The following is a 16619-nucleotide window of genomic DNA, read 5'->3' as shown; positions in this document are numbered from 1 at the left end:
CCTGCACAAAAGTGCAGTGTTATCCAGTAAATTGGAAAATGTGTTCTGATGAAGCTTGTTTGTCAGATTAAACGAATAAGCGTTGTGTGTGTCATAAAAACTAAAAATCCACATTCTATCCACATCTCTCGATAGCTCAGTAGCTTCCCTTTGTTTGGCAACACTCGTGCACTCTTGTGTTTGTGACAAAGTGAGGACCTGCAGCTATTTAAATGTAAATTTCCTTTAACAAATGCAATTTTCTTGTGCGGGATCAAACAAAGCAAATGCCCTGCTTCCACAAAAAAAAACTAAGCTTCACATTAGGGACACTTCTGAAGAGAAAGTTTGAGGCCTTTACTTGTTCCCACACACACACACACACACACACACACACACACACACACACACACACACACACACACACACACACACACACACACACACACACACACACACACCAGCACCGCACTGCCTTCCTCTGCTACCTTTAACTCCAATACCTCAGAGCTTTAGAGGAAGCATGCTTCATGGCTCCACATAAAAGCCACTTTGGTGGAACATTGGCAATCTCATACCAACTCCAGAACCACACCGCAAATTACGCGGACGGGACATCTGACCTGCTACGAGCCTTACAAATTATGAGTTAAATCACATTCGGTCTTGTTTTTTTTATTATTTCTTTGAAGAGTTGCTTTTTTTAATTATTATTATATGTTCACAAAGGATCAAAGAAGGGGCAAGATGTTATCGTTTCACTGCTGTGTATGGCACAGAGAAAACCTGGGAGAACTAATTGCGAACAAATTAGGTGGGAAGATTAGTCAACGTCTAGCAGTGAATGTCAGGGACGTCAGCGCTTGCACATAACTCTCTCACTGGCCTTTTCACCCTTTTTTAATTCCCTTGCTCAGTCTGTTTAGCTCAGCAGATCTGTGGATTTCTCGAACCTATTCACACACACTCAGACACACGCGCACACAGATTGCTTTCACAAAACCACACATAGCGAAAGGGTTGGAGTGACGTTGCTATCAGCAGCAAAACTGGCATGAGCTACAAATCCATTTGAGACCTAAACCAGGAGTTTGTCCAATTCTGACCAAAATCCCTGAAGATGAGGTTTGCTGCTGTTCCTAAATAGTCCTGTGCATCTGGTTTTTTTCCAAATCTCTTGATCTATTGATTGTGACAAGATATTTTTTGTCGATTTGTTGGATATTTGTAGGGTCGCTAACAAGTGAGCCCGTATTTGAGGTCTTTTTAGGGCTGCTAGAACCACAGCTTTCCACTCCAATAGATTTTTCTCTATGCATTTAGGCTCTCATTGAATTCGACAATTCAGTTCTCCAAAATGGGAAAACAACAAATCTACCCACGCTGCATTTCTTCAGAACAAGCTGGACACCTGATTTCTTCTTCTGCTCCTTGTCTGACCCTTTCCTCTTTGTCTGCTTGATTTGACTACACCAGCTGAATTTGATCTCACTGCCACCCTCCACATTTAGTGCAGTTACAAAAATCTGCGTCTCATACGCATCCCGGTGGAGAGTTTTGGCGGACCCTGGTGGACAGGAGCAGATGATGAAATTTAAAAAGCAAAATACGCCAGAAGAGCTTGGCGCGTGTTTAACAAAAATTACAACATATTATTATTGCAATTCAATAATATCTATGCATTTGATTTTTTTTTTTACTTAAATGTAAATGAAAATATAAAAAAGTAACCTCCACTTTTTGATCTTTCAGTTGCAATTCTCTTCATAGAGTAACATTGGTATTATGAGCTGATTAATTTGTTCAACTATCTGGTGATATTTAGCCTTCTGACATGCTGCTTCTATGTTGCCAACTACAGTTTCCAACAAAGGTGTGATATTTAGTATTTTTTGCAACTGTAAATAGTTGAGAACAGCGGACATTTTCCTTACTTGTAAGCAATGGAAAGATGCACTAGCCTTGTTTCAGCCAGCTGACTGCGAGGGAGTATCAATAGGTGCTTCCTTGATTTCAGCCAATGAAAACTCCTGGTCATGACAGCATGTTTTTCAGCATTTTAATATGAGAACATTGAACAATAGGAACGGTACGACAGAAAGGTTTAGAGTTGCTGAGTCAAACATGTTCTGCTTAGTGTTAGCTAAAGAAGATAATCCAGAATTACTCATTTTCCATAACTAGAGACAGCATCAGAGTCTTTCCTTTAGGTTTAAACACCAACCAGCTTTGGCACAATTGTCTTGCAAATTAATCCATTTGTTTGATGTTGAATTATGACACGTTACACACAGCATGTCACCAAAGAGAGACTTTTGCTTCGATTCTGCTGCCCTTCTATGCAGGCACAGTAACTTCATCCAGGTGTTTTAATCTATTTATATCATCATCTATTTATACGTCTGGCTGCCTGTATGTGAATCCACTGAAATGTACAAAGTCACTGGTTCAGAAAATGAAATATCAAATGTGAAAAAAAACAAAACATAAAAGCCGGCATAAACTCCAATCCATTAAGAAAATTTCAATACATAGCATACATAGCTCGAACCCACAGATAAACAAGTGGATTAAAGGAAAAAATGGTGTCTTCAGATGAGACCTTGCTGTACGATTTGTGGTGGAAAACTAATAGAGACCGATAAACTGAACATACAGTAACATGACAACGAAACATGGAAGAACCGTAGGAGGGAAAGGGAAGCTCGTCAGAGAGAAGTCTGCAAGATGTTTTATGCAGAGAAGTCATGGAAGCACAACAACCCTAAAAGTAGAGCCAGAGCCACAGAGAAATGGCTGAGATTGGGTCTTAAGGACATAGGAATGTTGCATTCAAAGTCCAGACCTAAATTCAATTCAATTGTATCAAGAATTGAAAACTGAAGTTCAAACTTGCTCTCCATCCAGTCAGACTGGCTTTGAGCTGATTTACCGAGAAGAATGGAGAAAAGTTTTAAATCTCAAGATGCAGAAAATCATTAAGTACCGACTCAGTGGGGCTCGACTCAAACACACAGAGCACATTTTCGATACTCAATTTTGAAAACCATGTCATTGTTTTCACTCGCTCATGTTTACGCATTACACTGTGTCTGTGTTTCACATTTAACCCCAGTCAAATAAGCACAAGAGACAAATCTTAAACAAAGCAAGTCTGCATGTTCAATCCCCTCGCCTTCAATAAGAAAGACCAACAAACACAGCGGAAGCTGCCAAAGACAACGCACCGGACCTGTGGCAGCATTCTGAATTAAATTAATCACACAACTTTCCTATTCTGCCTCACTTTTCCCTGCGATTGGTTTCGACAACCCCAGAGCGACGTCTCTGATTAGTGAGGGAGACTTTATAAGTGTCGCACGGCTGCCTCGGCTTTATAAATAGACCTGCTGTGTGGAATCTACTCAGGCAGGGTGAGGCGGAGGAAGACAAACAGAAATCACGTTCAGGAACAATAGATTATTCTTCTCCAACTTTAGTCGCGAAGCTCCTGCCTGGATTTGCGCTACGAGATCTGCCGCATCCCTTTTTGTACCGCTTCAAATTAAAGTGGGGGGGGGGGGAAAGCAAGCCTTTCCTTTGGGAATTTAAGCTCACAAGACGGGGAAAACACTGGCCATCTGTGGCCTCTCAAGCACTATGTGTTTACCAGCTCATCAGAGTCTGACAGCTACAGCCTGTACACGGCGATGCTTACATTGTCAGTATGCTTAAGTAATGCATCCCTATGCGTGTGATGCTTAAACCCGACTGAGTTTATGTTAACATGATAGAAAAGGGAATAAGACGGACAAAACAGACAACTCGGTGTCCGGCGCCGAAGCGGCCAGAGGGAGCTTTGTGTTTTCCCAAGTATTATCTCAGCCAGGAAAACACGGAGATAATGGCAAAATAAACAGCTTCGGCATATTTGCTTCTCCTCGGGCGTGCTGTGGAAGGTGACTGATAGAGACAGACACGGTTCCATTCTGATCCACTGACAGGCCGGCTGACATTAACAAAAGAGCCAAGACAAAGAGAACGCACTGAGAGGAGAGGCGGCTGAACAGAAATCCACCTCAACTCCACGTCCGATTGCTACAAAATACACTCGGCTGTCATTAATTCAGCAGACAAAACTGTTACCAGATGTCATTATTTATTAAAAGTATTTAATAGGGAAAATGCTACCTTTGAATAATGCATTCGGTGGGAAGAGGGGTGCAGAGCTGGGGGCCTGGGGGGCGGATGGGAGGTGGGTGATTGATGAATATTAACGAGCAGCGTCTGAAGGGATTGTGGTAAGCTACCTTTTTTTTTTTTTTTTTCTGCCTCTGCGTCTCCTGGGCTTTGTGTGCTCAGCCGCTGACCAACGATGGCCCAGCTGCGCTGCTCATTTGCTTGGCCCTATACGTGCAGTAGCTGGCTCAAAGTGCCAAGCCAGGCTATTTTACTCTCAGTCAAAGCGAACCAAGAAGCAGCCCACTCCTGCTTGGCCCCATCTGCTCAGTGGCACCGGGTTGGAGGACGTGTGGCTGACACTCAAGCTGAGTGACGTGCCCCAGCGAGGACAGGTACGAACTTCATCGAGGTTAACGAAGCAACTACCTGGAGAAACTAAGTCTTGCATCCCGCTTAGCTTCTCCAATGCAACATGGCAGTCGAAATGGCGACGTACCCTCATTTAAACTGCACCTACGTAGCTTTGGCAGACAACTCAAAGCACGTAGTGTCACGATTGTTTATAGAATGCGCATTGAATAGGATGCACGTAGGCTGCTGTGTGGGCTTTCACTGCTTAATTGGATCAGGGTTATCCAAGTCTGAGAATTACCTCTTCTTTGCAGGAGTCTTTTGGCTTTCCCCCTCTGCTCTGTCACCTTGGACTAAAACCGTATATTCATTTTTGTCCACACTAAAACCTGCACTCTGTAAGATTGCTGCGAAAAACACACAAGGAAAAAAAAAAATCACACTTTGATGATATTAAAAGCAATAAACTGCCAGTTCAGAGTAGAATCAATGCATCAGCAGAGTAAGACAGCTTTACACCAAGACTACTTCTGCATCGTTTGCCTGATGTAACTCTGAAAACGCAGCCTGGACTGAAGGTGGTGATCTCCATAAACAACCTCTCTTGCTTTCCTCTGCAGGGCGCTTAGCTTGCCGGTAGGGAGAGGAGCTTGTTCCGGGTTCCCAGTTTTTGCTGGACCTGTTTCAGATCCAAATGGTGTTCTTTGACCCGGTGAGGTCATCAAACACTGTGCTCTGAGGAACCTGATGTTCTTCGTTCTCTCTACGACTGAGGGTTTCACATTCAGGCCCTGATTTCTGAGACTTCGTTACTGTGCCCGCTTTGAGCTTCTTGTGGACTCCTCTCTGTACATTGCACAATGAATCACACATTTTTCTGCTATAAAAGTACAGGAAATATATACAGCTATTAGCACCACAGGACCCCAGCTGACTCATAGCACCACAGCTCTAAAAATTTAATTCCGGGCTGGACTTGACCGGTTTTTCACCAGGTGAACTGCCAAAAATGAAACCGATTGACCTTTCTGGTACTCTGCATTTGCATGGCTGCACTCAACCTTTTTTTTTTTTTGTCACGCTAAGTCAGCTTTTAGTTTAAGTGTAGTACAGGTTTTATGTTAGAATATTAATGTCTTCCATTACCAAAATAATAGCAAAACTTAAAACTTTTTTTCTTGGATGAAATTCAAGGGCTAAATTAAAATTTTACTGAAAGTTGTAAAAGAGAACGTGGTTTCAGACTCTGTTGGTTCTTTTCCTGTTTGCCGCGTCCCACTAATATTGTGCGCAAAATTTTAGCAAACAATCCAGAAGTCTAAATGACAGAGTAGCCATCCAGGGTTGTTGAAGTCCTTCTCACAAGATGCATTTCTAGAAGACAGTAATGAAGAATATAATACACCAGATGTCTGCAAAGGTCTGAGCTGCATATGGCCATTTGAAGGGACAGCAAAATTTACATCCCAAATTGTGGTGTAGTGAAAGTAAAGCAGGCTGGAGAATGTGCATGTGCCATTAGTCAGCAAATCATTGACCCTTTCATGCATTTTCATTTTGGGTGTGCATGTTTTGGGGTTTTGAATTTATAAAAGTCTTATGAGATTCCCAAGGTAGGTTTAAAAAAAAAAAAAAGAAAAAGGATAAACACAAATTGATTTGGATGACTTCAGCAACCAGAATTGAGCCAAACAGATCGTCTTTTTCTGGAACCGATTTGCTCCTCTCACCCCTTTTGTCCCCTCCGTTTCCACGCCAGACTGGCTTTGTTTGGTTTTAAGCATAGCAGAAGGTTCATTGTTGGGATATTAACGTCTTACATTAGCAAAAAAATTGCTGTAAAAATTCACAGTTTACCAAATTTGCTTGGACGCAACTCAAGAGCACAGTTGAATCAGTGCCAAACCCCGCCACCCCCATCTTCAGCTACAAGTGTCTGCACTAAGCCAAGTAAAGCCAGCCAGAAAAGACACGTTATTGAAATATGTGACAAATGCAACCCCATGCAAGGAGCAGATAATGCCGTCAAACTGGCCCCGGGCTCTTTCCGTTTCCCTTTTTTCCTCCCCTCCTTCCATCGCTCGTGAGATGTAATGACAGCATTTCAGCGCCGCTTTTGGCCTTGACCACACTTGGAGCGGAGCCACAAAGAGGCAGCGAGCCTCTCTCAGAAGAAATATTGTTCATCCACTGCGATGCCTCATCGCACACGAAATGTGAAAATAGGAGCAGCGAACTGGCAAAGACATGAGAAGAGAACACCTCTTTTGAGAACAATGACGATACTGCTGAACCATGCCGCAAGAGTGATACGAGGGGGCTGCAAAAAAAGACTAAGATCTTGAGAGAACGGAGGGGACAAGGAGGGAAAATACAAAAGATGATCTGCATGGTATGCATGGAAGCACAAGAAGAGGGTAGTCTTAAATGGCAGCAGGGGGACTTAAACATCGTTCTGTGTGGAACCACTTCCCTATTCATGCGCCAGAAGCGAAGGATGCCCAAACGAATTAGAAACTAGCAGCAGCTGGCACATATCACATACACAAAGATCCACACACGGCTGCTCAATTAAAAACAGTTTGGCTTGTTTGTAGGTTCTGACTTGGCTTTCAGAAGCGGCCGGCCCACTTAAACACGAGCACACAACAATCCGAGGCAAAATATACCTGTAGGAGGTCGGCGTGGATAATGGGTGGTAATGACAAGGAGCACTAGATCAGCTTTTGAGAAGGACACCTTGCCTCAAACTCCTACAAAAGGCAGCCTAGATGATTGTGCACCCATGCGTGAACAAATACCTGAGACATGCCGTGAGCACAAGGCAGACAGACCGAAAAAGAGGCACGAGAAAGGAAGCGGGAGTAGGAAGTGTTTCACAAACTGCTTGGTTGGATCTCTGCTTAATTTCCCATGGGGTCATAAGAAGCTCTCCTCTATCCCTCTATCCCCCCCTCACCCCCTCCACCATCCAAAATCTGAAATACTGCCATACACTCGTTAAAATTAAAACAAAAGGGGAGAGAGGGGAGGGGGGAATGAAGCCACACAGTTTCCCTTTTCACCCTCGGTAACCAACAACACCTTTCACTAGGAGATATCCAAGTAGGAACCGAGCTGCAGAACATAACTGTGGCTCGGACCTCATGTTCTTTGGTGGTTTTTGCAGGCGCTTACTCCTAGAAGACCAAGTTTCCTCCAGCAGAAAGTATTCGCAGACTTTTTTTGGCTGATTGTTAGTGCCACCCAAGATACTGTTTCAGGTTTTTCTTCCCCCTTTGTTTTGCTGTCACCTCTGACTGTGGCATCTTTACACAGGACTACCCATCAACTTTAGTCTCATGCAAAACATATCTGAAGCCTTTCGAGATATCAGAAAGTGGGATTTACAACCAAACGTGGTCTGTGTACAGTTGATGTCTTTTTAAGCTTTAAGCATGCGAAGACAAAAATAAAAGGGGGGGGGGGGGGGGGGTGACTTTCAACATACCTCTGCAATTAACAGATGCTGCATACCAAGACACTTTTTGTCATAAAGCAAAGCTGTTGAAAAGGTTAGCAGCATCTAACTGTCTTAGATATCACGGTCACGCAATTACTGGAAAATGCTAATAAAAATCAAAAGTGCACTTGTTTAGTGTGGGTGCTCCCGAAAGTGGACTCAGCTTCACAGCTCCGTCTTTTCCAAGCTTATCCCTAATTGATCTACAGCCCTTCTTACTTTGCATATGCTACAGGCTCAGTCAGCACCTAAAATGACTTTACTTCCCGTCATGACAAATCCGAAGCAGATAAAACAACTTGCGCTCACCTTTGAAGAATCCGGCTCCGTCCACAGGAATGCAGAGTGATGCTGAGGCTTTCCAACAGGAGCGTCGCCTTGATAAGAGTGCAGGTGGTAGCGCCACAGAGAGTGAACCTGCTAAACCATCCAACGGACGCCGTAGAAAATAATAATAATAATATATATATTTTTTTAATTATATATCAAAGCCTTTGGGTCCGGCTCGGTCGGGTCCAAAGTGCCGCTTCTAGGTGTCACGTCGGCAAACGGAACGACAGAAAAGCTTGTTGTTTTTTGTGAGTGAAAATGCACCTGGAGCTCCAGCCGAGTCCTCTGGAGAGGAGGAGCCGCGACGAGAGGATGAGCGTCAGCCGGAGTGGTGCTCACCTCTCCAGCAGCTGAGCGCTACTGAACAAAAGAGCTCCGAGGGCTCTCTGTTCAAATAGCAGAGAGGGGCGGCGGGGAGGGGGGAGGAGGCGGAAGACGAGGGGGCCCAGCGTGAGAAAGACGGTGGGTGTAGATAATGGGCTGGAGTGGGGGGATGTCTATGGATGGCACAAAGACCAGAAGTTTCTACAAAACACTATGAAAGGAGACTCGAAAACATTTTTTAATGTGTTTATATGTACCTTACAAGTTTTTCTTTTCCTTTAGAGACCACTGTACCATCAAAAGCTTACTTTTTAAGCATTTAATGAAATAAAAATAGTTTATCCTTCTGAGGTGGATGGAAAATATTCCATTTTCTGTTTGGTTTTTATGGTTTTTACGTTCAAGGTTGTCTTTCTGGAAGGTGAACCGTCACTCAAGCCTCAAGCCTTTTGAAGTCTTTATCAAGTTTGCTTCTAGTAACGCCTTGCTTGAGCTCTACTCCTCTTCCCATGGATCCTGACCAGACGCCAGGTCCCTGCTAAAGAGAAGAACCCTTGCAGCGTGATGCTGTCACCGCAGTGTTTCAAAGTGGTCATAGTCTGTTCATGTCGACTAACTTTTCGTTTTCTGCCACACAGAACTTTTCACGGAGGCCAACATGTACAATGCAGATACTTTTGCAAAGCTCTGTGTCCATAAACACCATAATATCATTTATAGTGATTAAATGTTGACATGTTGAATTTTGGTGCCTATTGACAAATAATTTGGCTTCTTTGTGAATGGCACTTCACTGAGTCCTTAAAATTATTTAGAAAATGATAAGGTGCAGTTATGATTTTGATATCCTCAAGCAAAGGTGCTCCACACAGTTCCATCCATCCATCCATTTTCTTTCACCCTTGTCCCTCAGTGGGGTCGGGAGGGTTGCTGGTGCCCATCTCCAGCTAACGTTCCGGGCGAGAGGCGGGGTCACCCTGGACAGGTTGCCAGTCTGTCGCAGGGCAACACAGAGACACACAGGACACACAACCATGCACATACACATTCACACCTAGGGGCAATTTAGACAGACCAATTAACCTGACAGTCATGTTTTTGGATTGTGGGAGGAAACCGGAGTACCCGGAGAAAACCCACGCATGCACAGGGAGAACATGCAAACTCCATGCAGAAAGACCCCAGGCCGGGAATTGAACCCAGAACCTTCTTGCTGCAAGGCAACAGCTCTACCAACTGCGCCACTGTGCAGCCCACACAGTTCCATTTGGTCTATAATAATGACCATAGGGATTAAATTATGTTTTCTGGCTGCGCAGCAATGATCTCAACATAAGATTTTACTTGTAATATCCAATTTAAGGCTATCAAATTAGATTTACATAGAAAATATCCTAGAATTTTGCTTTAAGATTGAACTGGCAAACAATCGGGTTTGGTTTCAAATGCCTTTTTTGCATAATAGAAGTTATTATTAAGTCTAGGGTACATGTGGAGAAAAAAAAAATAGGGTCAGACTAATTTAAAATGGCTTGCAAAAGAGTTGTTTGTATACATTCATAGCAAAGACAGATCCAGCACTTTAGGAGTCACTATGTGAGGGCTAATAATTCCCTGAGGACCTCCATGGCCGTGAGAGGAAGATTAAGGCTTTGTTCACATAGTTCAAGCATGGCTGGGATTGTTTGCATTATTGTTTTTCTTGGTATGAAATATTTATTTTACAGAGCGCATTATTACTATGTGCAGCAAAATGATCCAAAAGGCATTTTGCAGGTGAACCTTTATAGTTTAAAAGCTACATGTCGCCACTAGTCCTTAGACTACAGGAGCTGTCCACGGTTCTGAAGACATGAGAAAATGTCAGAAGTTAAAAGAAATGCTTTGATGCCTTTTATTTTTTTTCTTCAGAATTTTCTGAATTCAACAAAAAAGAGCAAATTTTAACTGACTGTTGGCATCGAGTCAAATAAGAAACAATCCAGCTGCAGGTTTAAAATCATGCAATTAAAAACAAAACAAAAAGAAAAAAGGCATAGAAATTTCTGTTTTTATAATCACGTACATTTTTTTTATTGTTTAAATCACATGACAGTGCATCCCAGAATTTTGTCATTACCGTCATTAATTTTGGGCTTTTGACGATGTTTGAACTATTCTTTCTTCTAGACCGTAACGATGACCCATCACACAGCACCACGCCATGCAGGACATGATCATACAAGAACCAGGGTGGAGGAAACGGAAGAATAGAGAAGTGAGACAGAGAAACAAAGGGGCTGTAATATTGTGGAGATGTAATCGGTGAAATGACGACCAGGTGAGTAAAATCAAAATGCAGAGCAGCTGGTGCAGAACCTGAGTGAAAACACAGCAGCACAGCTATTTAACCTAAGCTAAGGTCTGAAACCAATATACTACACCAAATGTCCAGAAACACAAAGCAAGAAAGAATGAAGAACTCAACACACAGGAATGAACTAATGTAGGGAGACCCTGATAACACTAAAATGATCAAAATGCAAACATAAGTGAGAACCAAAACACAAACAGCTGAGAATTAGGACAGTTTAAATTAGCTTTACTAAATATGAAGACTAGTCAAACATTCAGCCATGATTATTTATGTTGCTTGTTAATGAGAAAAAAAAAAGATTAATGAGGATGTATATGCAGATTTTAGTAGGTGTGCATAATTTTGGCCCTTTTTCATTGGAAATAATCCAGAATTAAATCAAAAAGTGTTTGCTTTTATCAATGTATTGTGTGCTCTTGTGAGTTAATGTGAACTTCAGAGTGCACTTTGGAATAACTCGGGTGATAGAAGTGTAGCTCCTGTCATTATTTCAGTATTTCTTTACGTATGGTGAATGAACCAAAAACCTGGCATACAACAATGGAAACATGAAAATAAATGTTTGGCTCAAATCTTCAAAATGAAAAAAAGAAACTGCTTAAAAGAACCAACGGGCTGTGTTAAAGTGAAGCGAGAAATACTGCAGAGGTCTTTCGAAATACTTTGCCTTGGCCTCGTCTCATCCATGTCATTATGTAAATACTATGCTGACAAAGTATAACTTTAACTCATGAGAAACTGTCAGCAGTTTTATTGACCTTAGCTCATTTGGCCGTCTATTGGTGCTCTGTAGATGAAGAGCGGATTGTAGAAGTCCTGGCCAGGAAAACACCTAAAGGGTCAAATAACGGCGACAGCAGGACTCGGGGTCATGTAGCTAATTCCTTAGCTTTGTAAGACAAACTTAAAAAGCAAATCCGGGGACATAAGGGCTGAAATTGATTTCCTTCCTTTTTTACCACATTCAAAACTCATGGAAAGTTGCATTTTGCTTTGTCTGTGGTTAAATCAAAGCGTTCACAGAGCATAAAAGATAATATTAGTTGCAGCTTGTGGTGTTTTAATAACATGAAATAGTCACTCAGTGCCTGACTGTGAGAGATAGGCTTAGAGCTTATCCCTCTTAGATGATAAAAGGCCTTTTTTAGAACAACAAAGTCATTTTCATAGTTCAAATCAGAGAACTATGATGCCTGCTTATAAACCTCAAACGGTTTATCGTAGAAAGCCGCACACTTGGTTCATGAGCTCTGTGCTGTGCATCAGAGTGAGTTTACTCCCCGTATAATGAGCTTTAAGAATCACTTTAACTTTCTAAAGTCAACCAATCACATACTGAGAGCAAACACGTAAACACAGTGAAATATATTTGTTGTTGTTCTTTATTTATTTCAAACTGGACAATGCACAACACATAATATTTTCCCTGAGTTAACATAAAGGCTAGGGAAATATTGATGTCTAAAAGTCTTGAAGATGTATCACTAAGATTTTTATTTATTTATTTTTTACAAATGACTGATGATACAAGTGGAGCACAGAGAGGACTAATTAAGTTCTCTACCATTTACTTTGCCTAGTAAAAGGTAAAAGTTGTTTTTCACATCAGCACAACCTCAAAACTTTAATACATCATATTGGGATTTGATTTAATAGACCATCACCAGCATGTTATCAGGGAGGTGCAAGAAAAACTTCTTTAAAAAATCTGAAAAATGTACCATTCATATATATTCAGTGTTTCTCAGTCAATATTTTGTAGTACAAGCTTTTGCCACAATTACATCTTATGGAATCACTCCTTGTAGCCTTTTCCTGCTAATCCTCAACTGTGAGACTCGACTCCCCTCGACTCTAACCAACTTGGGTGGTTTTCCATAACAATCGAGTGAGAGGTCCAGTGGGTGGAGTCATTATATTATGAGCAGCCCCAGAGTCCGAAAAGTAGTGGGGCACGATTTGTATGCTATGCAAACACAGTTCTACAGTGAAGTACATGAAAGCTGCGTTGGACAGTCGGTTCTGTCTGTGACTTTTTATCTGATTCAAAAAAAGAAAAAAAGAGTGAGAAATGACTGTGGGCAGAAACACGAGAGTCACTCTTGTGATGCAACCAGCGGCTCCTCAAAAGTACTTAATGTCTCCTGTGGATACAAAAAAATGGATACTTGACGCGAAATATCAACATTGCTTTTGGAGCACATGTCTGTGCAAAGCAAGGAAGTACACTTCTGACCAAACACACAACACGCTGCACTAATAGTTCAACCCACGCCTGGTGTCGAGAAGGGGAGGCGAATGTCTTCCTGCGAACATTGAGTAAGTCAATAAGAGCCACTTTCGACATTTTGGGTGAAGTATGAGAGAACCATTTATTTTAAGGAGTGGCTCCATCAGAATCATTTCGAGTGGGGTGGCTCAGTGTTTGCTCTAAACCTAAAACCCTATGAAAATATTTGGAGGGAGCTACAAAGCCCAAAAGACCTGGAGAAGATCTGTTTGGTGGCGATGGCCAGAATCCCTGCTGCAGTGTGAGCAAACCTGGTCACGAACTACAGGACACGTCTGACACGTACTCAGTGCATCCTTATAGCTGTGCTCTCTTTTGAAGCATCCTCTGGCAAAAGTCTATTGGATTTTGTTAATACCTTAATTATGCTAAGCTAAGAGATAAATAAATCCACGGAGAACACTGTCAAGCAACCCCTGATACCCCGAGGAATAATTAGGCAGAGCAGAGAAATATTTCCCCCCAGCCCCTCCCGAGAGCACTTTGGAGTAAACTTTGCTTCTGCCCCTTCATTTGTGACAGGGGATTTTTTTTTTATTTGCATTTTGGCTTAACTCTGTAAGCTGTAAAAAAACACACACACACACATAGTACAAATGAGCTGGAACAGCAAGCAACCGAAAACTTACAGGGAATGTTTAAAAGCATTGTTGCTGCTGGGGCTGTTTCCAACGAAATCACTGAAGCTGTGTCGTTATTTTTTGATTTTTAGTGACAGACGATTTATTTGTTAACAGCAGACATATTGACACTGAGGAAAATTTGTGCCGTTTTGTTTTCCCATCACTGGAGATCTTAATTTAGCTGCAGTCTCCACTAGAAAGTGTACTTCTGTTTTTAAAACTCTAATATTTGTCTCCTCTTGCACATGTTACGACATTAAATGAAATAAGATGGAATGAGATCATTGCCATAACTTAATATTTAAAATGCGATTCTTTTCTGTGTATTGGACATTTTGAAAAATGTATCAAAGTTTAAATATGAGGAAATGAGGCAGATTTTGTGCAACATAATCTCTGAAATGGTTTTAAATGAGTCTTTAAAGCACCCACGGCTTTGAATAGTTCATGTCTACTGGGATCAAAGGTGTAGGATTTCCCATTGTTCTGCTGCTGTAGAACAGAGTATATTACTCTGTGTTGGCGCAGAGTGTTTGTGTATTGCAAAATAAAGTTAACTAAGGGGTACTATTGTGTTACAGTTACAACACTTTTCTAGCAGATGTAAATGCTTTAGCATGGGCTCACGTCGAATGAGAGAACCTCCTGCTGCCTTCAGAGTTGTTTTGAGAGGTACAAAAAGCTTGTGGCATACTTGGTTAGCTAATGATTACATTTTGTAGACTATAGTGCGAGCTCCATAGGAAGGCAATTATTGAGCGTTATTTACCTTCGGAGAATCACTCTACTTAATTTAAATGCAAAGCAGATATGCAATACTATGAAGGGGGGTTTTATGGGGTCGTATGCTGCACGGTGAACAAACCCTCTCGCTACCACTCAAGTTAATCTGCAAGGCGCAATTTAAGGACGTATTCATTCATTTCTGTGTCGTCCTCCACCGTTGAACAAGTTTTTGTTATTTTTGTGCCTTCTTCTTCTTGTTGTTGCTGATGTGCAGATTACATCTCCAAGCGCCGTCTGTCGTTCCTGTTCTGCATCGTTTTTGTGCGTTTTACGTTTCTCGTGCCTTAAATCATTCTGTGCGCTTTCAAGAGTTTTGCATCCTCTGTATGCATTTCTCTTTGAGGCTCTGGATTGCTTCCTCCATCTTTATTAGTTTTATCTGCCCTTCACCTGTTAACCACGCAGCCCACAGCCATACATACCTTTTTTTATTTTATTTTTATTGTCAACGTGTTCTTGATCTTCGCTGCTGGTATCACCATTGTCATATTATGTCTTATCCACCTAGCACTTTGTTGTTTTGAATTATTTATCCATGACTCCTTTTCCAGTTCTGTGTTTAATTAATGTTTCTTGAGAATCCTCCTTCCACCATTTGTTTTGTTTATTGCCTGAGTTTGTTTCAGGCACTCTGCCAAGTTTCGACATCTTTTAGCAATCGGCTCATTTATTTCTGTCTTCTGCCCGCTTCTGTCTACACGCCAAGTTCAAAGGTCTAAACTCTATATTTAGCATATTATTTATTTTAACAAAATCTTGTCATTTGACATCTTTATGAGTTTCACTTATTACCTTTGTTCAAAAGTACACAAACACAGGCGTCCGAATTACAGCACCATTCTCATTTCAGAGCTCAGATATAGATATGTCACTGCTTAGCTTTTGTTTTGTGCTCATTGACATTGAACATTCAACACTTATTTAAAGAAAAATTAGATCGTGAAGATGTCATTACCAAAGATATTGCAGATTGTTATATTATAAAGCTGAGATGGTTTCAGACAAACATTTTTGCCGACTTTTCTAGTAGCTCTATGTACAGAACTAGAAGTCCCTGCAGGCCTTCGTGAGGAAGTCTGTCATGTTTAAAGGTTTGCTTTCTGACTCAGACGTACTAAAACACCAAAGTACAAACGTAATGTTGCTTTGTTTCCTGTGGTGTTTGTGGGCAAGGGGAGAGAGAAAGACAGAAGAAAGTAGATTAAGGATGTTGGATCTGTAGCGAGCTCTTGAGTGATTTCTTTCCAGGTACGCATTGCAGAGATCGTCTAAACCAGGAAGACGCTTGAAGAGTCAAAAAGATGCTTTGAAAGAGACCCGAGTTTCCGGTTTGAACATTCACAGCACTAATCCAGCCACTTTTTCTTGTGTTTCTGGGGAGTTTTGGAGGGTCAACTCTTCTCCACTAGCACCAACTGGTGAGGTGGAGCAAACCTCGTAATGCAGAGCACTCACTGACACAACCAGGCCTTTACCCTGACCCAGAGCAGATGTTCAACTCCTCCATGAACAGCACATCACCCATTGATAGGTTTTTTTTTAAATTTATTCTAGCGTTTCTTTTTACTCAGGTGGAGTAAAAAGAAACAGAACTTTATGGTTAAAAATGATAATGTTGAACAGTGACTTGGATCATGAATTTAAAACCCAATCATCCAGACTTCAGAATATTAAATGCAGAGCAAGATTCACTTAATTTCTTTGTAATTAACTAAAAGGCATATCAAAATACTGTGCAATGTAAATGTGTCCAAATTAAACCGCATTGCTTTCAGTTCGATCAAGTTTATTCCTACCAATTCACTTCAGTTCATTTCAGTGCTGTTAGCTTCAAATGTATAACCCCATAGTTTTATGAAGCCTTTTTCTATGCTGTCCATTTGTATTAAATCTGACATACCTTTTTATGAAATAAAG

At 41.5% G+C, this 16619-nt stretch overlaps 1 protein-coding gene across 1 annotated transcript in view; it reads right to left on the bottom strand.

Moving 5' to 3' along the window:
- ncanb (neurocan b) overlaps window positions 1–8700 on the bottom strand; it is a 158506-nt gene extending 149806 nt beyond the window's left edge. The window contains exon 1 of the mRNA XM_008407242.3: window positions 8303–8700. The gene's annotated coding sequence lies outside the window, so the exon portion shown is untranslated. The remainder of the gene's footprint in view (window positions 1–8302) is intronic.
- Window positions 8701–16619: the final 7919 nt, after the last annotated feature.

Source organism: Poecilia reticulata, chromosome 4, assembly GCF_904066995.2.
Source record: "Poecilia reticulata chromosome 4, P_reticulata-male-v2, whole genome shotgun sequence".
NCBI classification, from domain to species: Eukaryota; Metazoa; Chordata; class Actinopteri; order Cyprinodontiformes; family Poeciliidae; genus Poecilia; species Poecilia reticulata.
This window is presented reverse-complemented; position numbering and strand designations above follow the sequence as displayed.